Source organism: Haliotis asinina, chromosome 5 (genome assembly GCF_037392515.1).
Source record: "Haliotis asinina isolate JCU_RB_2024 chromosome 5, JCU_Hal_asi_v2, whole genome shotgun sequence".
Lineage (NCBI taxonomy): Eukaryota > Metazoa > Mollusca > Gastropoda > Lepetellida > Haliotidae > Haliotis > Haliotis asinina.
This window is the reverse complement of record NC_090284.1, coordinates 67,227,771-67,255,482: the sequence shown is the minus strand read 5'-3', so window position 1 is coordinate 67,255,482 and position 27,712 is coordinate 67,227,771. Positions and strand designations below refer to the sequence as shown.

At 40.1% G+C, this 27,712-nt stretch overlaps 1 protein-coding gene across 1 annotated transcript in view; it reads left to right on the top strand.

The window, feature by feature from the left end:
* The first annotated feature begins 1,771 nt into the window (after positions 1–1,771).
* The window catches only part of LOC137284546 (uncharacterized), a 44,035-nt gene continuing 18,094 nt past the window's right edge, over positions 1,772–27,712 (top strand). The window contains exon 1 of the mRNA XM_067816389.1: positions 1,772–2,221. The gene's annotated coding sequence lies outside the window, so the exon portion shown is untranslated. The remainder of the gene's footprint in view (positions 2,222–27,712) is intronic.

The window sequence follows — 27,712 nt, the reverse complement described above, 5'->3', positions numbered from 1 at the left end:
CATTTCATGAAATTTCACTTAATGACTTAATCTGCAAAATGCATCACAATTTTAACGTCACTTGCTATCACTAACAGTTAACACTCCTGTACCAACGAGTGCTGCACTTCACCTTAGCTTTGATGCATTTTTACCGGTTTGTTTGACACTTGCTGTGTCTAGAGAAGCCACAAATCACTAATCCCTGTCCATCAAATACAAATGAAATAGAAATTCATGAAATGACTGAAGTGTAGTGATTGTTGATACACATTATGACCCAAAATGGCTGATCCTGTTCGTTGTTTCACGAGATGTCTGAAATTTGTAGTCATTTCACGAAACGACTGATTTCACAATCTGACTGTAACGTGTACGCTAGGCATACGCTGCACATAAGGACGATGCTGAACAAAGTGTTTGGAAGCATAGCTTGTCTCGAAACATGATAAAAAGGAGAATTTCCTTTCAGCTTTCAGCACGATCCCTTACTCAATCACAATCGAGCTACACTACAAGCTATAAACTCACATGTTGTCTGTCTAGCGAGCTACACCACAAGCTATAAACTCACATGTCTGTCTAGCGAGCTACACCACAAGCTATAAACTCACATGTTGTTTATCGAGCTAAACCAAAGCCTACGGACCTATTCCTGGTCTGTTGAGCTTCAACCCATCTTCAGACGTCACAGATAGCCAAGCAATGAGATACAGGTTTCAAACACTCCCGTGGGTTAGTCGGATTAGACATCGTGTTAAAACACACGTAGAAATGCAGAGCGAGTTATCCATCGCATTAAATCATGATTCAATATTGCACGACTGTATGAAACACTGGCTAATTGAGGATGTGTAGTGATGATTAAGCAGAAAGCTTTCATCGTAATACCTATATTTTGTTAGTTCAATCGAATTACCGTTTTGGCAATTTAACTCTTTTACCCCCCGAGTCAGCATTGCCCTGTCTCGGAGGTAAGAACGGTTAAGAGGGCACGAAGACCCCCAGACACTCACTAGTAGTTCATGTTGAGCGTTACAAAGCCGAAAAGTTACACTTGAAAGTTTCAGAAAATAGTAATTCGAGATTCATCGACATCACACTGAGCCTATAAGCAGCATTTTATCAAACATCACTATATTTTGATCTCATACGTCACGGGGGAAATTTGGCCAGATCCGATATGAATCCGTCCCTATTAAGAGAGGATTGTCTCGGACAACGACTGCTGACGAGAGGCCACGCGCACAAAGACTACTTGAGATAGCAATTGGTGGGAATTCGGAGACGGAAATATCTTTGGAAGTTTGACACTGACATTCCCCGAAAAATATCGAGTTGTTAAAGCATGTTTGCGAAGAATTTCCTCGTGACTTGACGCGAAAGTTGAAAAAAACAACTGTTATCGCTTGATCGATGTCCTGTGCCACATTTCTTAAGATATCGTTTTCTAATTTGTTTGCAAAGCAAACATTCTCTTTCACATCGGATAAAAAGTCTTATTAACGGGTATTGATTAATTCATAGGTCAGTATGATGCTACGTGGCAGGGTTGAGATCATTCGCGTTAATGTTCTTAACAATACATGCAGCATTAATCATCGCCCCAAGGGTGGTGCCATACACTTAGAGAGATAGTCTATGAAGTTTGCGTGGATGCATCTCGATAGTTCTTGTCTGTATTGGTTAATTATTGATAACTGTTTTGTAGGAAAGTGATGGCGCTATTGACGGACTATTGTTTTAGAAACTGACTGATAAGAATCAAGCCGCTTTCAGCAACAGACGCAGACGATCAGAACCACAGCCCAACCGTTCTGGCATATTGTCAGCGAGGACCGCGGAAACGCTTATTCCGAAGGTGTCTTCTGTTCTACACTGTCGTCTGCTTCCAGACAGTTCGTCAAGTCTTACAGACGGGTTGGCGGTGTGTCTAGCTATGAGACTGTTTAGTCTGCCAGAATCAGACGACAATTAGGATTTCTTGTGAAATAATCACAACTTACATGGACATTATTTGGAACTGACAGAAAACTGCAAACGTGTCTGAGATACTCTTTACGTCTGTACGTCTTTCTTGGCTGCAGAGGTTGGTGATTCATGCGAAGCTTTCATCGACAGTTTATCAGCTGCCGGACACTGAGGAATCACACGCCTGAGTTCTGTCATCATTCAGTCTGTGGACGTCCTTTCTCATATCGTGCTGTCCAGTGTACTGACCAACGTTGACCAGCACACACAGGTGAGTCTTCAGTCATATGCAATACATAACCTGATTTGTTTTACTTGCCATACTCAATACACACTCAAATGATACTGTGGAAAATGTACAACTGTATGTATTTAGATGTGCATCGTTGTTTCCTTGAAGTATTGCTCAGTTCTGTTTTCATCTATCGTCTATTGTCCTATATATGTCGTATTAATCACACATCACATATGTGATAAATATATGGCACAATGGCATCTTTATTAAGGTTACAACTACACCAAACCAAATGCATTAAAGTCCCCACGATGTGACTACCATTGCTGTGTTTTGTAAGCTGTACATATTCAAAGAAGGCGGGGGATGTTTGTATTCTTCCTGATCGTTTCACCACAGTGATGACGACTTGTGCAGTTCCCACTTCCTCCTCACATCACGATAACACGTTGTGATAGAAATTAAATAGCGTTCATACTGGCTTACGGCCCGCCTCACTCATTCATTCTTTTAGTTTTGTCGTTTCTTGCATAGATGAAATGAATAATCTATAAAAGATGAATTCCTGAGAAATGAGGGAACCAGTGATACATAACTGCATTTTTAGAAAAAATAACAACCACGTGATGTATTAAACTGATAGAAGATATTTCACTCACGCCTGTGTAGTTTGAAACTACCCCCACCCATGTTCTCTGAGAAGCCATCGTGACGGGTGTCGTGAGGTAAGTATTGATATGATGATATCAAATGCATTACCGTCCAATTGATTTCATGCTTGTTTCGTGCGTAGTAGCCATACTTTTAGTATATACTTTCTTGTGTCTGGCAATGTTTACTCGTATTCATTTTAGAAATCTTCTTCACATCTTGTCGTGAACGTAGATATTTGACATTAGGGATAGATGGCAGCAAATAGTAATAAGAATGAAAACGTTTAATGATATTACTGACTGACTGAATGCATAGGTAAAAATGTTACTACCAGAACGAAACCTGGGCTACTTCGATAAAGACAACCATCCGTAAGGAAGCCATAATACATTAAGATGCGTTACCATATCAGTTCCACCACTTTTAATGTCAAATGAAAATTGATACAAATCAAATGCCAATCCGATCAACAACATCTTTCATCAAGAAAGCAAAAACATTAGTTGAGCAAATTTCAAATTCCAGATGCCACGAGGATTCAGAATTTAGACTCTCCAACAGGTTTAGAAAACACCAACATCAAGGACTAAGGAGATAGAAATGCTGAACATATATTGACATTTCCGTATTCTGATATTTCCTCAGGCGTCTCAGACGGGCTTAATAAGCAATGCAATATGATAACTTGGGCAGATAATGACATATTTATCTTAATAACTTCCCACAACTAACTAAGACCAAGACAAAAGTAGTTTAGTTTCAAATGAAATTCACTTAGATATCAGATTTTCAGATAAAAAGAGATAAATGCAGTCCTTTTCGTTTTCATTATCATTGAATGAAACTGTCTGAAAACGGATTCTATTTTAACTTGCGTTGTACATATTTATCATTCAAGGTGTTTGTTTAAGGACGTAAACCAGCCATATGTGCATGAAATATAATACTATTTATATGGACTATTTGTTAAGGAAACGCCACTTGTAAGTCATTGAGATGTAGGCCTATTGAGTGAACGAATATGGTTTTACGCTGCTTTTAATAATATTCCAACGTTATCAGGGAGGGGGACAAGAAATGGTCTTCAGACATTGTATCAGTGTTGGGAATCGAACCCATCTCTTTCGTGTGACGAGCAAAGGCTTCCATAACTAGATTACCCCACCTGCCAATAGGCCTAGTGCTTCGGTTAGACTTTTACATTTTCTTAGCCGAAATGTCCTCACGATATATCAATCATACAATTTTCAACCATACGAGAAACCGGTAACATGCGTCCATAAGGGTACATAAAATTTAGTTACACGAATTATGTTTTGGACGGTTTTACGTTCTTTGACATTCTTACTTCTGTTCTTGATGTGACACAAACAACACATTAATGTGACGTTGGCACTTTGATCTTTCCACATTTTTGGGAAATGTTAACGACAGCATGGCTGTTCAAATGTCCTCGCCACGACCCATCCAAGTGAGCAAAGTAGAGGACGGCACAGTCCATCGGCACGACAAGTGTCCAAAATTCTACAGTTGTCTATGAACAAGGCGCATATTTGGCACATCGTTAATTAACGTCTGAATGATCGGCCATTTCATCATTGATGGCTAACTCCTAATCGCGACAGGGTCATTCGCAATTTTTGAAATCTCCACGGTCCACGTTGTGTCGGCCATTTTGACATCCCGTAAACGAAGTGAGTGTTTGACGACGCGCTATGCGACTTACATGGTGTCAGGTCTAATGATATCATCGTGGTCTGTTTGTTGTCATCAAACTTCAAACGATTTCACCGCAGAGTAGTTTAAACATACATATGATGGTTTGATGAACGTATATTTCTTGATACAGTTGTTTGTCAGCGTGAAGATGAAGTCCAGCCAAATGAATCAAATCGTGTCTACATCCTTCAGTTTACGTAACAAGGATGAAAATATATGAATTGATTTTCACATTTGTTCAGCTTACGGAGAAATTTCAAATACATGTATCGCATAAACGTCCTGAAGAGAATTCAGAAGAGAAATGCGGGGTGATTTTAATGTACAGTTTCAATCGAACGCAACGGCCGGAATTAGCATTAGTATCACGTGTGCAATACCGTCAGAAACAAATCACAGTCTCCGACCTGTATGGTAAGGTATTGCAGTTAATAGACTGTGGCAACAATTGGACCTGTATGGTAAGGTATTGTAGTTAACAGACTGTGGCAATAGTTGGACCTGTATAGTAAGGTATTGCAGTTAATAGACTGTGGCAACAATTGGACCTGTATGGTAAGGTATTGCACTTAAGACACAGTGGCAACAATTGAACCTGTATGGTAAGGTATTGCACTTAAGACACAGTGGCAACAATTGGACCTGTATGGTAAGGTATTACAGTTGTGACACAGTGGCAACAATTGGACTTGTGTGGTGAGGTATTGCAGTTAATAGACTGTGGCAACAATTGGACCTGTATGGCAAGGTATTCCAGTTAACAGACAGCGACAACAACTGGACCTGTACAGTAAGGTATTGCAGTTAACAGACAGTGGCAACAACTGGACCTCTATAGTAAGGTATTACAGTTAATAGACTGTGGCAATGACTGGACCTTTATAGTAAGGTATTACAGTTAATAGATCGTGGCAGCAATTGGACCACTGAAGGGGTAGGTGGTTGTTGGTTCAATTACATATCAAAAGACGCTAAAACGTGGTGCTCCTTGATACTTTGCCTGGAGTTCGGCGTTCGGAGGTGAATCAAGCACTGGCCATCTCGGAATGTGATATGTGCCTGGAAGCTGGGGCAAACATGTTAAACTGCGACATGGTATCCCAGCTCTATAAAGCTGGAACATATCCAGACCAGCACAAGTAGTCACATATACGTGCATGAAGGTCGCTCTCTGTGATATCAGTTTGTGTACAACGTTGAAACCCATTTCACATCACTTCCTCTCATTTGGTTAATCATCATTCCATGCAGAGGACGTCGAGCTCTGACACCTGCTGCACGAAGACATCTTAGCACGGTTCGTCGACTGATGGCATGTCCCAGAGCCATTGCTGGTTGTGGCCTGTCTTGAGTGCTGCCAGCCTGCCTGTAACGGTGGAACAGCCTGATGATGGCACTACGTGTACAGTTCAGGGCCCTTGCAATATGGCTGTTGCTGGCGACCATCTGCCTCGTACCTGTGGTCCCCTCTCTCTCTTGCGCTGTTAGCCGTGGCATAATTTCGGTGGTTCAAAACTTCAAAATAAAACGTGTACACTTTCTTTTGCCCATGAGTTTATTGTCGTTGCCACTGTCTGTTAACTGCAATGGCTTACTATACAGATCCAGCTATTGCCACAGTCTGTTAACTGCAATACCTTACTATACAGATCCAACTATTGCCACAGTCTATTAACTGTAATACATTACTAAACAGATCCAACTATTGCCACTGTCTATTAACTGTAATACCTTACTATAAGGTCCAATTGCTGCCACTGCCTGTTAACTGCAGTACCTTACAATACAGGTCCAACTATTGTCACATTCTGTTAACAATAATACCTTACTATACAGCTCCAAATGCTGTCACCGTCTATTAACTGTAATACCTTACTATACAGGTCCAGTTGTTGCCACAGTCAATTAACTGCAATTCCTATTATACAGATCCAATTATTGTCACAGTCTGTTAACTGTAGTCAAATTGCTGCCACCGTCGCTTTACTGCAATACTTCATTGTATAGGTCCAATTGTTGCCACAGTATATTGACTGGAATACCTTACTGTACTGGTGGATAGCCTTGTGGTTAGAGCCGAAGGTAGAGGTTCGATTCCCCATATGGGTCCATGATGTGAAGCCCTTCTCTGGTGTTCCCCCATCGTGATGCTAAATTCACTCATTCTAGGAACTGCTCGACAGAGATGGTAACAGTGATGCTTCTACCGCTGCTGTTGATGATGATGATTATGATGAGGATGATGAGGATGAGATGATGATGATGATGACGAATTGCATTAATTCCCAAGATTCTGTTGATATGTTTAGTCTTCAGGATAGCCCAGCAACTGAGTTCCCTTGTTTACACAGTGTTCTTTGTTAAATTATTAATCTGTACGAGATAACCTTGTCAATATGTTGCCTGGCTAGAACTGCAGGACCGAGATATTACACCCGCGGCGGGTCAGAAACATGGGGAGTCGCCCTGTAGGGACATGCATGGAGACCTGGTTTTCGCAAAGCTGGGTTCGCGGGACAAACACCATGAGTCATATGAGTCCCTGTGTATCTGAGCCCCTGAAACTTTCTTCATTTTCAAAAGCTGTGGAAATCTAGACTTGCCACATTTTCTAGACTTGCGTGGGCTTTCTTGGATATATTTGCTTCAGAGTCTGTATGACAGACTAGTTCATGTTTTACTTAATGATGGAGTGCATACATGGATGTATAGTGTACATTTTCCATTCTAGTTTGATCAATGCAATGGATTCATCCGTTACATTAGCTCATGAGGTTGTTGTTAAGGTGTTTACTCGCCACGCCGAAGGTCTGGGTTCGATTCTCCACATATGTACAATGTACAAACCGATTTCTGGTGTCTTCAGCCTTGAAATGTTGCTGAAAGCGGTATAGAACCAAACTCACTCACTCATCTTAGCTTTGCTCTGGTCCCGTTGTACGAGCTAAAATCGCCATGAGGCGACACTTATGAAACAAATCTTTGTGGTGTGTTATTTTATTAAAGGATGTTTATACAGCGCAGATATCCATGCAGCTAGTACATGTTCAAGGCGTATGTCTACTCAGTGTGTTGATCAGATAGGTCTTATTTGCAATATGTGTTTCTTCGCCGGATTCTGTTTTCTTGGAACTGGTAGAATCATGCAAGCAATTCAGGTCAGTTATTTGTAATTCAATAGATGCAAAAATTCTACCATTCTAAACGTTTCAAGAGGACATTAGTAATTGCACGGGCTATTTCAGATCCGTAGGAGCCAGTATGTTATTGTGCCGCGGTCCATACTCTTCACAAAACACGCAATCATCTCGAATCTAATTTTGCCAAATTATTTTATCTCAATAAATGCACACTGAAAATCAGAGAAAAGCTCAATGTCGTGATCATAAAAATCACAATTACAGCTCATTACCGTTGTAGGGGAGAGACGGATTCCCCACTAATCGCCACTCAATCAATGAACATTACATTTAGCCGACTACAATGCGATTTAAAAATGGAAAGTAGATTATTAAGCATTGTCGGATTCCTTCATTATCTGGAAGACCGCAATAAAAATTCATCTGCTGATCATCAGCTCCCAGCAAGTGCACGGTAGCACTGCGAAGGTACGGACTGTGAAGCGGTTCATATTTTTTATGCTGGTACTTTTAGTTTCTTTAGTGAAAAAACGTTTGCGAAAGAACTGCCCTCACGGGTCTTGACACTGGTGAATCTAAAACAATCGAATTGTGTAATGTCAGTGTTTACAAATGACAACATCTCGATGAGCCACTAAATACGCACACTTTCAGACAGCGCCACCTATTTAACACTGTACCATTCATTTACAGTCAGCGTCAACTAGTTAATACTGTGCCTTTTACTTTTAGCAGAAACAATAAAACAACAATCTATTATATGGTCTTTGCTTTTGTCAACACCTAGTTCATACTGTACCACTCACTTAAGCCAGCGTCACTTAGTCAACACTGTACTATTCACTTTCACTAAGTTAAGACTGTACTATTCTCTTTTAATAACAAAATAAATAAACTCAATCACTCACACTAGCCATAATTGCTTCATGGTAATATTATATATTCTACTATAGACATTACGTTACCGGTGACCTCGAAACCTGCCCGTTTGGTAAATTCAAGTCACAATCTTACGTCTTCTGTTGAGAACGGTTGAGTATCACCAGCGCGGCTCGGCGCCATGTAGCCATGTCTATACTGCCAGTGGTGTGCCAATGCTCGGCAATGCTGAGACGTTAAATCGGTAGGACTGCCTGACGTTTAGTTGCGTATACTTCAGAGCGAAACATTCAAGCGTCGATTCATTGTCTCTGGGGATGTCAGTTTGAATAATTCTAACAGTATATTTGCATACATGATATAAGTCGTGTATATATAATGCGGAAAATAATGGATTGAGTGCACATAAAGCAAACACATATGGAGATTGAAACCGATCTTCATTGACCTCTGAATTCGGCCTATCAGTCTACTGAAACTATTTACTGGACCGATGAAACATCAGTAATTATTTACGCAATAACTAAAGTGCCTATTTACCCTTTGTGTTATGGTAAATTCGATGCCTATAAACTTCTTAAAATAGAAACCTCATGCCGTCGTGTTCGGTTTCAAAAGAAATGTAAGGGTGTCGAACTGAAGTTGGGAACACGCGGCACTTATCTCACAATTACTGCCAACTGGCGACAGAACGCTTGGTATTCTGGAAACTACGGGAGGAGTAATGATTTGCCTCAGGATTTCGAAAGAAAGTACGACGCCCTAGAAACGATCTTGCTCCTCTATCTGAGAACATTTTGCATATCTTGAAGCTTATAATATTCTGTTTCTGACAAAGACATTCCTTTAACATAAATTCTCCCATTAACCACTCGAAGAGACACAGAGAGTGACTCAGAATTTCAACCACACCCACACCCACACCCACACCCACACCCACACCCACACCCACACCCACACCCACACCCACACCATCACCCACACCCACACCATCACCCACAGCTGGACCTACACCCAGACCCACACTCTCGCCCAGACCCACTCCTTCACCCATGCCTTCACCCTCACCCAGACCCACACCCTCATCAACATCTTCACCCACACCTTCACCCATACCCACGCCCTCACCCACACCCACACCTTCACCTACACCCATACCTACACCCACACCCACACCCACGCCCACACCCACATCAGAATATCATGGCCAAGAGAGCTGAGAGTCGATCATTATATGAAATGACGAGGATACAGTACAACTCGAGGTTTGTTTGAAGTCAGTGCAATCCCTCAACATGAACAGCTAAAAGCATTCCAGCTGCAAGTGGTGTCATTATGTCCACACGATGTCCACAGAGGGACAAATGCCCACACACATCATTATTGAATTAAATCATTACAACAATCCACAGACGTGATATCAGTATTATTATTCTCGTTAATCAAACATGTTGGCAACCTGCTTCCATGAGGAACCAACTCCTGTGAGAGTAACACCTACTAAAGCTTCGTTTCATCTCAAGCCAGCAGGCACACATGGCGCACCAGCATTCATAAACCAAATCAAGCAATCAGCCACTCTGGATCAGAAAGCGTTTCCGGAACCGATGAAATATTTACATGATTAAGCTCGTCAGCATTACCTGCTGAAACTGAAGGACCTGGGATTAGAGAGCGGGAGATATCACGAGTATTGATTCAGCAGCACATGCACGTAATCCTAGTGATTCACGCGTTAGGGATTAGTATAACTACTCGCCATACAAGCGGCGAGAGCAGGCCAGTGACTCACACCGACAAACGGGCAATTAGCCTCTCACCACCCTACTTCAGCCATTTGGAAGGAAGTGATAGTGTCTTTGTGTTGGTCAAGTCGCTACCAGGCTGGAATCACTAATTGGGGGGCCGCCGGAGTTAGATTATTTTGAGGATCTTAAGGGAAATTTGAAAGAGAGCGTATGCCTATTTACAGAGAATTAAGGTTTCTTTTAACTGTCTTGTTGCTTCGTCTGTCAGGTGGACGTTCTCACGGTTTTCCGGAGTCTCGTGGTGATGTCACGGAAGAGAACTAGGTTCTGCTGAGTGCCTCTTTTGAACGACTAATTTGCCTTTAAAGAAAAAAAATATTGCTTTGAACTGTGTGAAAATATGCCACAGGAATGGCCAGTCAGGTTGCACTGCAGGGAAGTTGAATCTCTAATGACTTATTAGTCTATGTGGGCTTGAACGAAAGATTGCAACATCAATAATGTAGACACTGAAATGTGCTCAGGGTCTTCCTGTAGGACCAGTGTCTTCAATGTATAGAGCACTAGTGGTCTTGACTCGTTACGGAGTACAAGGGTAGGTCAACTGGCATTTCCAGCACGTTGAAAACAGGGGTCATTACAACTAGACTCTTAATTTGTCATTTGGCCATCTGGGCCTGCTGGCACCTGCAGGCTTTAAAATCTACAGGCCCTGAATGTACCTGCCTTCCCATTTTGTTATGCTACTAAATCAGTTAGCGAAGCCTAAGACACAGAGATGATTTTATTTATTTGTCATTCCCATACGTAAAGCACTGAAATATCAAGGAGTTAAACAGTAAGTTATCGGGACATGATGGATTATGGATGCTTCCTGAAAGCTAATAAAGAAGCAAATATGGGAAAGATTCCAGTTGAAAAGAAATGTCAGATAGTTTACTGAAGGCCACAAAGGCCTGCAAATATTTGAAACTGCCGGCCCGATGCACCCGGCGCTGGACTTTCCGACCGGAGCTGCCGTCATCGTTTCTACAAATTACCTTACATTGTGAAATAGAATATAGATGCTGAATAAAACTGCTGAATAAGGTTTAATCTTGCCATTCTTTAGGGATACACTGTCATTCATCAAATGCCATCTCTATTATACTGAAATGTTTATAGTGAACATGGTATGGAAATTGTATAAACACTTTGAAACAAAAATGAAGAAAGATGACTGAATTGAACTGGCATGTTCCTGGGATCTTTGCTTTCTGTGGCAGTTAATTGGGGAAGATAACACTTGTATTGGACGACTGCTCTGGTGTGCGTTCTTCCACTAGAAGTGTATAATGGAAGGTGTACGAGAGTCAGGTGTCCGTCTAACAACGTCAGGGAACTTGTGATATGATAGTGAAGAAAGGTGTGATCTCCATAAATGTCTGTAAAATCAATATCGGACGCCAGGTCAATATCTGATACATTCACCTTAATGGCATTCTGCTGATTAACTTGCTAATGGCCTCTTGTGCTATTGCTCGTCCCAATATCTTGAAATGTCAGGGAACTTCGCTAGGCGGTCTGGTGTCAGTAGGTGTGCCTATGTTGGTTTGAGATTACGGGTGACGACCCCTTGTCGATATGATCTGGCATTGTCATTTTGCAATTCAAAATATCTTCCCGTAAATCTAGAGAATGGAAAAACGACAGGACTCTATATTCCGTCACAATATCACTGGGTAATCAAAAGCCCATTCACAATGAAAAAGATCAGTTTGCCTGTGATATGTGATAAATCAGACATGACACCCGTCTGCACACAGATCGTGGTCTAGAATTGCCCTGGTATCCAGCCAGCAATGTATTCTGCTATCAGTAAACAGGAGAGAACATCTTGCTCCGTCTGTGAACACGATATACTGCCACTCGCGAACATCCCTTCCTTGGTGTTGAAGCTCACTCCAATCTTGGCCGTCTGAGGGTGGCTGCCAGGGGAATCCTTCACACGACGCCCAGCCTTATGAAAATATGTTCAGAAGATTGAAACTTATGTCTACATCGCCCTTTTCTACCATTACCCATCTCAGAAATATGATGCCGATCTAGTTGTGAGTGAGTGAGTGAGTTTAGTATTACGTCGCACTCTGCAGTATTCCAGTTATATGGAGGCGGTCTGTAAAAAACAGTGATCAATCCAGTGAACAACAGCATGAGCATCGATCTACGCATTTGGGATACGATGACGTGTCAACCAAATCAGCCAGCCTGACCACCCGATACCGTTAGTCGCCTCTTAGGACAAGCATGGGTTACTGAAGATCGATCCTATCCCGGATCTTCATGAGTTCCAGTTATGAATGATCCATTACAATGTTGTTGGTATCCGCCGGTTTGTACAGCACGAGGGAAGCGCCACGTCAAGTGGTGACACATAACATGTCGCGATATGCTTCCGTTCATTGGGCTAAAAATACCTCGAACAATCGATAATGTCACATAGTTATGTATACCGTACCCATCTGGGTTGTACAACATCACTTCATCACGATCAAATGTCATTTCTCCGGGAAAAATAATTTGACGTTATCGTCTCTAGCTCTTATTAATGTCTGTTATCTAGCTGCTGAGATCACATTTACTGTAGCGTAATCTAATAAGACGGGCCATGCTAGACAGCAGGACTGTGGATAACGTTGCTGTGGCTTGGTCTTGCTTTTCATTGAGCGCTGCTGGAGTTGAATAAAGACACATTGACCAGTACCGCTCTATGTACTTCCTGTTCGCATGACGTAACGTAGACGACTTAAGCGATTATGTATTATTGCATGGTTGAGTAAGATCTTCTTTTTGACTTTTGAAATTCCTTATTGTGACTTATGATATTAGGTGTCCAGTGTTCAGGTGAAACATTTGACTTGAACTTGCGTGTGTTTGTTTCGTGAACACCCGACATCATCAATGTTTGATTTTTAAAAAAAAATATTTTCACTTTTTGGTTACATTTCCATCCATTTTATAACAATAATACATATACGTATTGTGGCAGGGTGGTGGATATAACCACTAGTTGTAATCACAGAAATACCATCCTCTCATAATCCCCCCCACAGTTTCATCATATCCATAAATTATGTATATATATTGTCATACATATTGTCATTGTCATCATTTCATTCTGTTTTATGTTGTCCTTGTCTACAGTTGAATGTCAGCCACTAACATCTACAATCTTCAATACCCTTGGCAGCCTCTTATGTCTCCAGCTTCACCTGGACTTCCCCCCTTTTAGAAACTTTCACCACCTGACATAACTTTCTATCATCTGACTTCCTTTGACACCTGTCAGATGCTACCTGTCTTTTGATTGGCCTTTTTGTCCTCTTGTCTAACTTCCTTCCTCACCTGCCCTCCTCATGCATTCTGCATGAACTCTTACAGGAGGGAGGTTCTCTCTTTTCAGGTGAGGAAGATTTAAGTATTCTTATCTCTGTATACTTTGTTCTGCAAACAAACATTATTTAGTAAAAGGTATCTCACTGCTTCATAATTGTAAAAAAAACATATTTAATTACAATATTATTTCATTCATTACCTAAATATCTGCCAGCTATTGTAACTCTGACTGAGCACATGGTCTTCAACCATGTGCTTCACCAGTTTTAAAATTATTTGGCTTAAATGATGCATTCTGCGTGAACTCTTACAGGAGGGAGGTTCTCTCTTTTCAGCCTTCCTCCCAACTTTGACACTGCAATAAATTTCATCACTCATCTAGAACTGTGCTTGTTGTGACTAGCAGCCCAGTGGCTGGACATTATACACCACACCCTGCTACAGTATCATACATGTTGCATATAGATGTACACAGGATTGTTGCTCGTTTAAATGCACTGAAAAGCATACATAGACTCAACCTGTGTGTAGAGAAAAACATAGAGAGAGACGACCTACCCTAGGCTTTGTAAATGTTTACAAGATTGTGATCAATTAAATGCCATATTAAGGTATTGCACAGGGTTACTGAAAAGCAGGTGGAGAGACACCGGAACGGCATATATGCTTGCTTGTTTCCAGTTTGAGAATGCAGTAAATTGTGTCGCATGGCAGTATCTACATAAGTCTTGTTGTAAAGCTTTGAATTGTGGTTTCATTTTAATAATAGTAAATCTGTGAAGCATAGATTGTGTTATAAGAATAGGTACATTATGCATACCCTTAACTCCAAACAATACATTCCCTTAATTCAATTCGATGTTTCTTTCAGTATATTTTGGCAAGCCATTCTGACAGGTTTCTCCACATGATTTTGGCATTTTAACAGCAATATAGAACATGTACAATGGTTTCAAGTGACTCATTACATAAAGAACATGCTGGGGATTTAACTTGTCCATCTGAAACCATCTCAGTTCACTACTTTATGTACATCGGTTTGCAATAAGATTAATATTCTTCCACTCTGTATCAGTACATTCCTCTTGTTAATGGCCTTCCCATTTCAACACTGTTTTAGACTTTGTAAACGTTGGGTAAAATAAACTAATATAGAACGATAAACAGCCTTGTTTATTGCTTGTTGTTGACATGTTATAAGGCAGAATATGTCTAGAACTGTGGTCAACACAAGGGTCGGTGTTGGATGGTTGGAAGGGTGAAAAGGATGACACTGATTTCTTGACTCCCTCATGAGTCAGAAAGTATGTTTTGATATTATATCTTTTTACAAAGTTTCCATAGTCGTATATTTTTCCATCATCAATCATATCTCTAAAGTATGTCACACCCTTTTTTATGCCATTGCTGATGAGGTTTGCTCCCAATTCTTATAGTATTGTTATATCAAGTGGATTCTGACATGATTTCTTTACCACTTCTGTTTTCACCCTTGTCACAGCTGTACAAGTATATTTCCATGAGGAGAGTACCTCCTCCCAGAACCTGTTATGAATGTGGGGAATAATGTCCTGCGTAATATAAAAGGAATCTGCTAAATAAAGTACATTTAAATCTATGATATATTCTGGGACCAGCTTTGTCCCGACAACATTGCTGTAGATTAATAATTCTTTGGATTTTATCAATGTTACCTTTACAAATGAATTGGTAGCATTTCTTTTGAAAATCGTCCACTGTTTTGTTAGAGGGGCTGGTGGTACTACTAGACAAATGGTCAAGTTTGGGAAGAAGTAGTTACAGCATTTCTCCCCAACGATGCTAGCGTTATTTCGCTCACATAACCATTTCTTTCTCAATGTTATAACTTTAGTTATAATTCATTCCTGTCACACTATCTAAGTCAACATCAAATTCTATACCACGTAATCGAAACTTAATCTGTGACCAGTCCATTTTCCACTCTTTAAAGAGCTTATACGTTGTTACGTTTTTGACTCAATCCAGATCAGTTGAGTTTTTTCAGCAAGAACCTTTAGTTCAGAAAATCTTGCAAAAGGAGATACAGTATTCATTGTATCATCTGAAAATTGGGTGAGATAGTATTTTTCCCATTTGCATACCATGGATATTTCCATTGCTTCTATTCATATTTGCTAGTATCTCTGCACACAGTATAAATGTATATGGTGATATTGGATCGCCATGGCGACAACCTCTTGAAACTTTGAAAAATGGATTTGCATGTCCATTTACTAAAACACATGATTCAGTATCTGCAAAATGTATGTTTACCAATTTTTAAAATCAGATCCAAAGTTGACAAAATCTAGAACATTTTGCATGAATTTTCTTTCCACCGAGCCAAAGGCTTTCTCGAAGTCGACAAGAAGCAATAAGTCTGTTTTGTGGTAGATTTCTGTATTTCTGTATGGTCCATTACATCATAGACCATCCTCTTTACTTCACCATTATACCTACCACCTACAAATCCCCTTCGGTCCTCATGTACTATCAAAGGTTATACGTGCTTTATTCTGTCTGATATTGCTGCAGATTGCTGTATGAAGTAGAAAGAAGGGAGATTGGACGCCAATTCTTCAGATACAATTTAGATTTATTATATTTTGGAATACATGCTATCTGTCCTTGCCTTTGTGTTATTGAAAAGGAACCATTATCAAGCGCTTAGTTTAATGCACTTATAAGGTAATTTTGCAGACCTAATCAAAAATAAATAAATAAATAAATAAATAAATAAATAGTATTGGAATTGATATCTCTGTGAAAAAGTTTTTCTAAATCGATTTGTGTGCAGTCTTCACTTTTTAGCTTCTCTGATAATATCATCTTGTGTATTCAATACAATTCCATCACTGTTTTCAAGTTTTGAAATAGATTTATTAAGAAAATTTCTGGATTCTGGTTGTCCCCAGGAATGGTCAGAATGTATACTTGGAAGTATGTAAGTATCAGTAACTGAATACAGAATGTTATGCGAAACTAGAAAACAGTCCAGCCGGGCTTGTTTGAACGGTGTAGGTTGTCGCCATGTAAATCTTTCAACTGATCGGTTGGTCTTTCACCATGGGTGTTTAAGATCTAAATCATCTATTGTCTCTAACAACTTGTGTCATGTGTTTGAATTATTTACTTGTTTACAGCGACATGTGTCTTTTATCTGGATCAGTATCTATATTCCAGTCATCACACTTTATGATTTGTTCTCCCTCAAAATCCTTCACTATGTTTTTGATGTTTTATATGAAGTCTGGTTTATCAGTGTTTGGTCCATATATATTTATGAGTGTATATATCTTTTGATTTATGAGGACACATAGTGCCACATAATTGCATTCTTCTTGGTCTGTAATGGGACCAACAACTTTGAATTCAAAATTATTATTAAATAAGATGGCTGTTCCTCGTGGGTTACTTTTAAAGGGAGAGATATAGCACTCCTTATAGCCACACTGTTGCTTTAGTGTTTGTTCTTGGTCAGCTGTAAAATGTACTTCTTGCAAACAGTATATCTGGGCCTTTTCGTTTTTCAAAAACATGAATGTTTGTTTTCCCTTTAAAGTGCCATTAAGCCTCTGCAGTTTAGAGATAATATCTTGAATTTTTCTTTTGAGTAATATTAAGGTTTAAATATTTTATTTTGTAGTTGCATGACTGACATATATGTACGCTGATGCTTACATGTGGGTGGATTTTAAAATTTTTTATTTAGTTTTATCATAAAACGTGTATATATAGATGACAGCAAAACTAATCACAGGCCTGCTCCTCCTGCTCCTTCAACCCTCAAATCACCCAAAATACATAGTCTAGTTTTGGTAAAACAAATATCAAGAACATTTTGCTATTGACTCAAATGAAAAATAACGCTTTTCTATCATAGGGTTGAAAAACAAACAAAGCATTTCAAACAATAGTATGTATTATAAGCAAGAATAATGATACCTGAGTGCAACTCCCCATCGTGCGAATCTTTTGCAGATCAAATACGGCGTTTGGTCTTGACTCCAAGTAAATGCTTTTGTTTGTTGTTTGTTTAATGCTGCGCATGGCAATATTACAAAAGATATATGACGGCGGAATGTAAAGATCTGAGGCTGGTACAGACATTCCAGTGATCAGCATCATCGATCTATGCCATGTGTCAACCAAATCATCGAACTGGACCACCAGATCCAGTAACTCGCCTCCTGCGGCAAGTGTGGATCACTGAAGATCAATTGTAACCCGGATCTGCACGAGTAAGACACACATGCACATGAAATAGTCAGTACCCGAAAGTGAAGTCCGCCTTTTAGAGGAATTTTATGATTATGAGTTTGCGACTGTAATAAATGGACCTGTTTTTCTATCGTATTGGTTTTCTTCATCGATGATGTCCATTTACCAGCCTATACCAAAGGGTACCCGAGTCCACCCGCTTTGTAAGGCTACTCCCCATTCGGTCAACAATGATGACATTGAATGGCTTCAATGCATTCCTCCACGTATAGTTTCCGTAACATGCTGGAGCACACAGATGATGCATAAACTAGGATAAGGTGACAAAGATATACCAATTTGAACGTCGACGTTCTGCACACGACCGCCTCCATATTGTATCATGTGCTAGACATGCGACAGTATAGATTTCTGTCGATGCTGATTGAATGGTGTCACCTGTCTGTCACCTGTTGGTTCACCTGTCTGTCAACCGGACTATAAGGGGAACATCGGCATTCACGAACATGAATTACGACAACTTGACTCGTTTGGACTGATAACTGTGAGTAATATTACTCCATCGGCACCGCATGCAAACACACATATTGATAAAATGTCGTTAATAGCCGTAGTGCCAATTATCCGTAATGTCATGTTGATATCCAAGATATGGCGTTACTGAGGTCGGAATGTCCGTAACATTCGCTTAATATCAAGTATTGACTTAAATCTCTCAATCACGCCTAAATGCTACCTTCGTAGCGGAAGGCACTACTCAAAAAGAGGGTTTGACAAGTCAACTTATATCCGTTAAACCACAATAACATGCGCAAATGTGTACCAGAATAAAACTGACATGAAAAGTCATGAAAACATTCGTGAACTTGCTCCAAACTTTCTGCGAAACAGGGCTCTTATTCTCGAAAAGTTCGTAGCCCTAAGAATTCGTAACTTTCATCGTACCCAATGTGTTAAGAACAGGCCTTAGAAGTTCGTAGGGCTACGAACGTTCGAGAATAGCTAGCCAGGTTTACAGTAGTTCCCTAGAGAAGTCTTTTTAAACTGAGTGTGTTTTTGTAATTGAAATTGTATTTGTAATCTCTTAAACCATGATCTCGTTAAACACAGAATGGCATTCACCCGTAACTACCCAGTTAACTTAATCAAGATTGCAGTCCTCCTCATGGATTGCCGATCATGGGCCGTTTATTAAAGTGTAAGCTCAGTCGAAGACACGAGTTGAAATGCAGTGTCAAATGTGTAAAATAGATTAGTTATTATATCACATTATATGGTGCCGGTTCCACAGCACAAATAATGGTGGCTAACACGCAAACAACAGTTCCGCGCCGAATAGCACGTGCTCCCAGTCCACTGTGGACATGCTCAGATAAACTGAAGTCGATGAAAGCACATAAAAGCATAAAACTCAAATCCCTGGTCAGCTGTAGTTACCGCATGGATATACGTGTATGTAAAAAAAACCCAAATCTTATGTTAGATCATATTCGGTCCTCGTCTCGTTTCATCTTCTCGTTGAAATCCCATGTGTGTCACCTCAACATTGTTTAACACTGTAGCGTTGTCGTAGTTTGAAGTGTAAATGTTAAACACCAATATGCTATGTTAGTATACATGGCCTATTCAGCATACAGTTTTCAAGATCGACCATAATGCTAACCGAACTACCGTGAATGTCATATCGCTTCATTAGTGTTGACTGTGGTTATATCTAGATGTACGATCATTTACAGTGAGTGAGCTTAGTTTTACGCCGCACTCCATATATTCCAGCTATATGGCGACGGTCTGTAAATAATCGAGACCGGACCAGACAATCCAGTGATCAACAGTATGAGCATCGATCTGCGAAATTTGGAACCGATGGCATGTGTCAACCAAATCAGCGAGCCTGACCACCCGATACCGTTAGTCGCCTCTTACATCATGCATAGTCGCCTTTTAGGGCAAGCACAGGTTGCTGCTGAAGGTCTATTCTATCCCGGACCTTCACAGGTCACTATCATTTAGAAATGTGTATTTGGATTTTAGACTTGTTTCAACACATGTATCGGTGTATTGAGACGTTTCAACCCATATTTTAAAACAGGTGTAGTTGAGAATTGTTTCAGAATATGCGTCAGAATACATTTCAGACATGTTTAAGAGCATGTGTCGGTGTATTTAGATTTCAGACATGTTTCAGAACAGATGCAACTGTGTGTTTTATAATCTTTGAAATGTGTATTAGGATTTCAGATATGTTTCGGAATATGTGTATATGTAAAATACAGTATATAGCTTAAGTGCAGGCGATGTAGACGGGGAAAGGCAGATACGTCCGTAGAAAAATATACAGGCAAGTTGCGGCCAAACGGCTTCTTTGCATCTCAAACTAAAACTTTGTATCAAAATATTACCACAAAAGCAGCAAACCAATTAATCATAAGAAATCACTGCCATTTCGTCGTGATACCCCAAAACACATGAAAAAGCAAGTCAAGAGTTAACAGGAGCTACATCGTGATGACTTCTAAAATGAGACTACTCCTGTACGCGTGTCAGCATTGTATCCACATTTCGTGTCACAAGCGCAAACACGAACGTGTTGGTAAAGTTCAATGCAAATATTGCTTCAAGTGATAATTCTAATAACGTTTTCTGAAACGTTTTCGTTGTATGATCGGTTTTTCGGGGCCAATAATCGCTTTAGTGTCCTTGGACTTTCGCAACTGAAAAAGCGTTGCCGCAGACACGTGAGCATGGTATTCTCACATCAAAGATTTCAATTTTCATGAAACACATGAATTGTCAAACGTTTCGGTTGCAGTCGAGAATATAAATCAAATTAGTTATGCATGCAGTTATACCATGAAAGTCAACGACAATGCCGTCTAAATGGTAATATTTGGTTATATGCGTACAACTGATTGGCAATATTGACCGAACTGTCAGAACGAAGAAAACATTTCTCGTCAAACAATTCATTCGTAAACACACACGTTATGAGAACGATAATACCGACATCAAACACAATTACGTGGCAGTGCTCGGTGTGCATAACGAACCAAATATTGACTTCATCATACGAGCGCTGACCATACAGGGTGACATCCCGACTTGATGGGCCATATAAACATTGAGTTCTTGGCCAGATTGGATTATAGTTATTTTCTGCTGCCGTAGCAACAGCACAGTCCATATGCCACCTTGTAGTCACACAACCCATAGAGCGCTGCAGTACAAGAGATATTGAATTAACACAGTAAGATGTATAAGGCGCCTATATGAGTCATGCTTTAGAACGGCTACATGCGAACCTGCGAGCGACTAACTGGGTGGTGCCATATCTGTAGATCGTGCAATATTAAGGGTATTGGACTACACTTTGAGTCATTTAGCTGACTGCAGCACCGTTGTGACCTGAGCCTCACAAAGCATAAAGGTGATCGTACGTCTCTAAGGTAAGCATAGTAAAACCATGTGGCAAGCCATGTTTTACGTGTTGTTACGGTTAAGAATTTGCCCTGAAAAGGTGTAAGAAATCCCCTATGAACCAGCAAAACAGAACAAAGACAAATCTAAAACATTCAAATATTGTATTATTAGCAAATAGAGCAAGTTATACAAAGTCACAAGTCAATTTCACAATACCGATTTCAAATACAATACAAATGAAATAAAACCTACGGCAATGGGTCACAAAATATATAGCAAACTCACCAAAGTCTTAGTGCGAGAGAGAAACAGTTATGCAGAATGTACCTCAGCGAGTGGTCAGACTGCAGTAGATCAGACGTTGACGGATATTGATGATGTATACTCCAGTAATGAGTGTCCGTGTCCGTCTCACACGGCAACTAGAATTTATATAAACTGTCATAGTTTCAAGAACTTTCGAGGACTTACGACCATCGCCACTAACATGGAATGCCCTCGAGTAGTGTCCTCGAAGTCAGCAAATAATCAAAACAAACTCAAGAGGAGGTTACTCTAAAGTACTTCCGGAAAGCCTGCTGCCAAGATCCTAAAAGTGCTGACCATCTATTATACGAAATGTGACCCATCATAATAATTATTCAAAACACTAAACGGTGTGACCCAATAATAATTATTACTTAATTAATAACAAAACATACAGAAAATACACACTCGTAACAGCCCGACAGGTTGAAAATATCTGTGAAGCTTCAACATCGCCTGGTTATTACATGTTATCTTACCTCACACATAAATGTTGTTTTCTGATTGGCTAAACGTTCTTTTATTATTTCCAATGTACCCTACTTACAAGCGAAGTACACTGCAACATACCCTGCTGGCAACTCATTCGGTACTTCGTAGAAGTACTTCTTTATCTCTAATAACATTGAACCACACTTCATGGACGGAGGTTACCGATGTTTTGTGAATGCAAATCGGTAGAAGGGAGATAACTCTAAAAAAAATTTGTGTGTGTGTCGTCTGCAATATGTTACGATGGCTTCGAAAAGATTTGCCTCGCATTCCAATAAATAGATTTTGACAAAACGTTCAAATGTACTCCCTGTGAATATTAAGAAAGGGAATTACACCGCGGCAACCTAACTAACAGCAAGGAAGAACAAGAAAAACAGCAAGATAGTTTGATTCTCACAGGTTACCATTGAGATGTCCACTAACATTCATGCTTTCGCCAAGATGGTCGATTGCTCAGATAATATATCACAGTTTAATAGGATATAAAATGCTTGTCATTTTGTACCTTATTCAAAATGCATGTAATTATCCACTATACAACTACATCCACATGCATAACACAATAAAACAAGGATGGTTAACATGACACTATAAGACAGTGGAGCGTAATAGTCCACTATAAAACAAAACAAAACAAAACAAAAATATAACGTACCGTAATGATATAAGTAAACAATATTTCTAACATCTTGGCAAAACACTTCATCACCAAGTACACAGTGCACCGCTTATCGTCAAATGCGTATTTATTTAATCGCGAGGAAACGCATCGAATGAAAGTTCGAAGCATTAGTAAGTAGCGTGTGCCAACCAAAGAAGACACGTGATTAGTCTTACACTGCGCTGACCGATGTCACTGACGTATGGTGTTGCCAAGGTAACTCTCACGTGGCAGGTTCGTCTACTCGAATAGTCTTACACTGCGCTGACCGATGTCACTGACGTATGGTGTTGCCAAGGTAACTCTCACGTGGCAGGTTCGTCTACTCGAATAGTCTTACACTGCGCTGACCGATGACACTGACGTATGGTGTTGCCAAGGTAACTCTCACGTGGCAGGTTCGTCTACTCGAATAGTCTTACACTGCGCTGACCGATGTCACTGACGTATGGTGTTGCCAAGGTAACTCTCACGTGGCAGGTTCGTCTACTCGAATAGTCTTACACTGCGCTGACCGATGTCACTGACGTATGGTGTTGTCAAGGTAGCTCTCAGATGGCAAGTTCGTCTTCTTGAATAGTCTTACATTGTGCTGATCTCGATGCCACTGACATGTGGTGTTGCCAGGGTAGCTCTCTCACATGGCAATTTAAGTTCGTCTTTCGCAAGTTGCGCACGTAAACACATTTTCCACTTGATCAATCGGAGGTTTAGGCCATGAGGCATTCGTATTTACGATGTGGACTTGAAACTGTAGGATCGTCGTGCATGGCCCAGCAATAGGTTTGTGAAAAGCGACCGTGCTCGCTGATCACGTAATGATCTAAAACACAGGAAATATGCATAATTGCTCCGTTGTGGTACGAGCAATACATGGTAATTTGCAGCCGAAACGCTAATGTATTTTTTCGCGCATAATGAAACGAATTGTGATGAGAGAGTTTAAACTGCCCGTGCACGGTTCATTTCATGATTTCATGCCTTTAGGGCAACACACAAACGCATTTCAAAACGTTTCTTGTAATTTCACACATACGTAGTTGAAAAGCATTCATTCAGAGATGAATCGATTATTTCAAATGTTCTTTTACGTCCGAATTACAGAGCCTGTTACGTGTCTGTGTCCAGATTGAAACAACACATTAAAGACAACAATCTGTACGCAACAGAAATCGTTGTGAAACCAACAAACACCAAAAAAATGTTATACAATTACCAATTCTATTTTGAAATTAACTACATCTGAAAATCAAAAGAAACAAGAGCAAAGTAATGATATAGCACAGTTGAGTAGCTTTACAAAATTCAATACCAGTACGACTGCGATGGCAGGATAATAAATATCAACAGCATTAAGGTCAGTGATAATAATATGCTCTCAGCAGTAAAATGGTGAAGCGTCGAAAATAGGCATCTGCTGTATATCAGAGATGGACAAAATGGTGTTTACACAACGGCTTGTTTTGATGTAATGTTGAATTATACTGACATGCGCATGTCCTCTGAGAGATATGAAAAGGCCTCCAGGAATGTCAGTGGTAAGCCGGATTACCCTGAGCTTCTGTGGATGGCTTCAGCGTTACTTGTGACTCCTAGTCTGAATACAGTGCTTACCCTCTGCTGAATCGTAACAGAAGCATGATGTCAGACCTACAGCACTGTTCAACATGATACTGTCATAGCAATATGTTGGTGATCCCTTAAAATATTTCTTAAACATTTGATAACGCAAACCGAAATAGCCACTACACACTATTATTCTTATTACTCATATCAATACCATCTATGTGTCGACTTACTTTTGCCGGGATACAAAAGACATACTTGTTGTTATTATCATTGAACATTATGTCCCTTTTTCTTATAGGGAAAGACTATGCTTACTTTGAAGCTACCCCAACTAATCGATCCAGAGAGGGGACAGGGCGACACTCCACCCCTTTTCCAGACACCTTACAGTTAACTGCCATCTTGGTCCTGCATCCTCGCCTGACACGAATTTAGATTTAACCAGTTATATATTTTACATAAAAATGTGGAAGGGAACACATCAACGTAATGAATCCTTATATTAGAGAGCATGAACCTAAAAGGCATCGTTTACTGTCGATTGGGGTCAATCGAGCGCCAGAGAAATTACCCTCAAAACACCTTCAGAATAGATCGGGTTATGCTACGGTGATTTGAGGAACACGCTGTTTTCTGGCGATGCTTTGACAAACTGTTATTTGATTAACGACGGCGTCATTTACGTGGTCAGTCTAGTGGGAATGTTGCAATTTAAAATTGATTTAGTTAAAACTGACGTGCACGCCTACTTTTACGGGTTTTATTTGGATCAAGGACACAAGGTTGGATTTAAAATTTTTAAGTTTCAAATTGAGGTACTCTTTTCGAAGACAGTTATTTGCCGGATTCATATGACAGTGAATTACATCTCTTTCGTGTAAGTTCAGTGCTTAGATTTAAAGGCACCGCGAACACATATTTTACAAACTTTTCGGAACTAGTCATACATTTGAAAGTGTTACATATACATAGGTTATGAATTGTATGCTGGACGTCACGTCAAGCCTTCCTTCATGCCTTCCTTCATCTGTGTTTAATGTCATGCCATACACCTCGCCTACTCTGTATCACCTCTTATATAGCAATGTCCCCACAAACACCTCACCTGCTCGAAATCATTTCTTATATAACACATTCAAGATGTCACCACAAACAGCTCACCTGTTCGAAATCATTTCTTATATAACACATGCAAGATGTCAACACAAACAGCTCACCTGTTCGAAATCATTTCTTATATAACACATGCAAGATGTCACCACAAACAGCTCACCTGCTCGAAATCATTTCTTATATAACACATGCAAGATGTCACCACAAACAGCTCACCTGCTCGATGTTACCTATTATGTGTCACGTGCTCGATGTCACATTATGCACCTTATCTGCTCAACATTACTCCATACATCTCACTTTCTTTACGATGTCACCCCATAGTCTCACCTGCACGAATCACTTTCATAGTCTCAAATGCCAAGTGTCACGACAAGAAACTAACCAGCTCTATGACACCACACCCATCTTACCTGCTCGGTTTCTCCACGAACTCTTTATCATCTCGAAGTCACCACACCTGTCCAATGTCACCAAAACGCCTCTCCTGTCCAATGTCACCACAAACACATAACCTGTCCAATGTCACCACAAACACCGCACCTGTCCAATGTCACCACAAGCACCTCACCTGTCCAATGTCACCACAAACACCTCACCTGTCCAATGTCACCACAAACACCTCACATGCCCAATGTCACCACAAGCACCTTATCTGTTCCATGTCACTACCAACAGTTCACATTCTCAATCCGTGCTACCGGAATCAGAATCGACACCGTCACACTCATCACATGGGATTCGGTTAAATATGTAGGTAAGTGCAAGTAAGGTATCTAGCAGATAGCATTGGCTGTAAATTTGTTTCATAGGAAAAGCTTTTCTGGATGTGTGCCTTCAGCATGTTACATGGTCTGTTTTGTCGAACCTAGCGATGAACCATCCATCAGTGTCCAGCATATTGATAAAACAGATTGGTTAGTGGTATAAAAGAAAGAACTGTACACTCGGAAATGTCTGGCTGCAACCCACAAGGCCGAGATAACTGCCATTTCCGGTGATATGTGACCAGGAGGAGAATTTTTTTACTCTTGATCGTTACACCTACATTCATCATTTAACTTCGAAAAAGTGGTGGAGAATGTGAGTGATGGACCTGAAACATAAAAAATAACCATTAGTTTCAGATATTTATGCATCAGAAAAGCAAACACAGTCTTACTTATCATTGATCGTTTTAACCATTACCACGGATCGGGTTATCCAGTTGGCAGACAGTTTTCTGGTAGAAAAGCAACAACTCGTGTGTTAAGAAAAGATTGGTGACATGATAAGTAAATTATGTAATCTGCCTTCCAATTACCTGGCTTAATTCACTCTAATAATTGATATCCATTTCGATATGAGAAAATACTGCTTCAGTTCTTGTATCAGGGTGCATCCTGCCGCACTCATGGCTCCCGTAATACACGTATGCAAAGGGTAGTCAATTATTCACCTCCCCCACCCCTTCAAACTGAAAAAGATAAGACAAAATAAGGAATTACACAGGATTTTCATTTTTGTCACTAACGCGTTAGAATTACTGTGTCCCACCATGTGTCCCATACAACCTTTTTCTGAGTGTATGGGAACTTTGCTGAGTCACTGAATGTTGTAACTTTGATAACTTCTGAACAAGATATCTTCACAAAAACAGAATGCTTGATAGCACGTCAAAACTTCTGAAATATTATCACAGAATGCGGTAGCTAATGGAAAACTGCTCGGAATAAAAAGAAAGTTGACAACTGTAAACTTGAAACCATCCCTGTTGTCACCCAGGCTAACCCAAAGACCCACCACGCTGAATACCGTTCAGAATGAATGTTACCCCGACCCTGGGTGTTTGCGTTCAAGATTCAGACATATGATTTATCAAAGGGCAGCGCATCGTGAGACAAGTGCTCAAAAATTGATATTTTTATGCTGATACAAACAACTCCCAAGATAAAAATGATAAAATCAATTTCTTCTATTGCATCTTTGTTTCTGTATAAAAAAACAGCTACAGTTGTACGTGCATCTCTGTGTCTGCCTCTCACCCATCTCTGTCGCTTGACTCGTAGGAGGTGTCTTATTCAAGGGCGAGTAGCGACTGGAGAATTAAAGTGCAATGAATGATTTATTGAGACGTCTTCTGGTGTGAAAGGAGCTTTGTTTTCCAGACAATCTACAAGTCCCAGTTCATTGAGTTAATGTGTCAGTCCTCCTCAAAACGATTTCA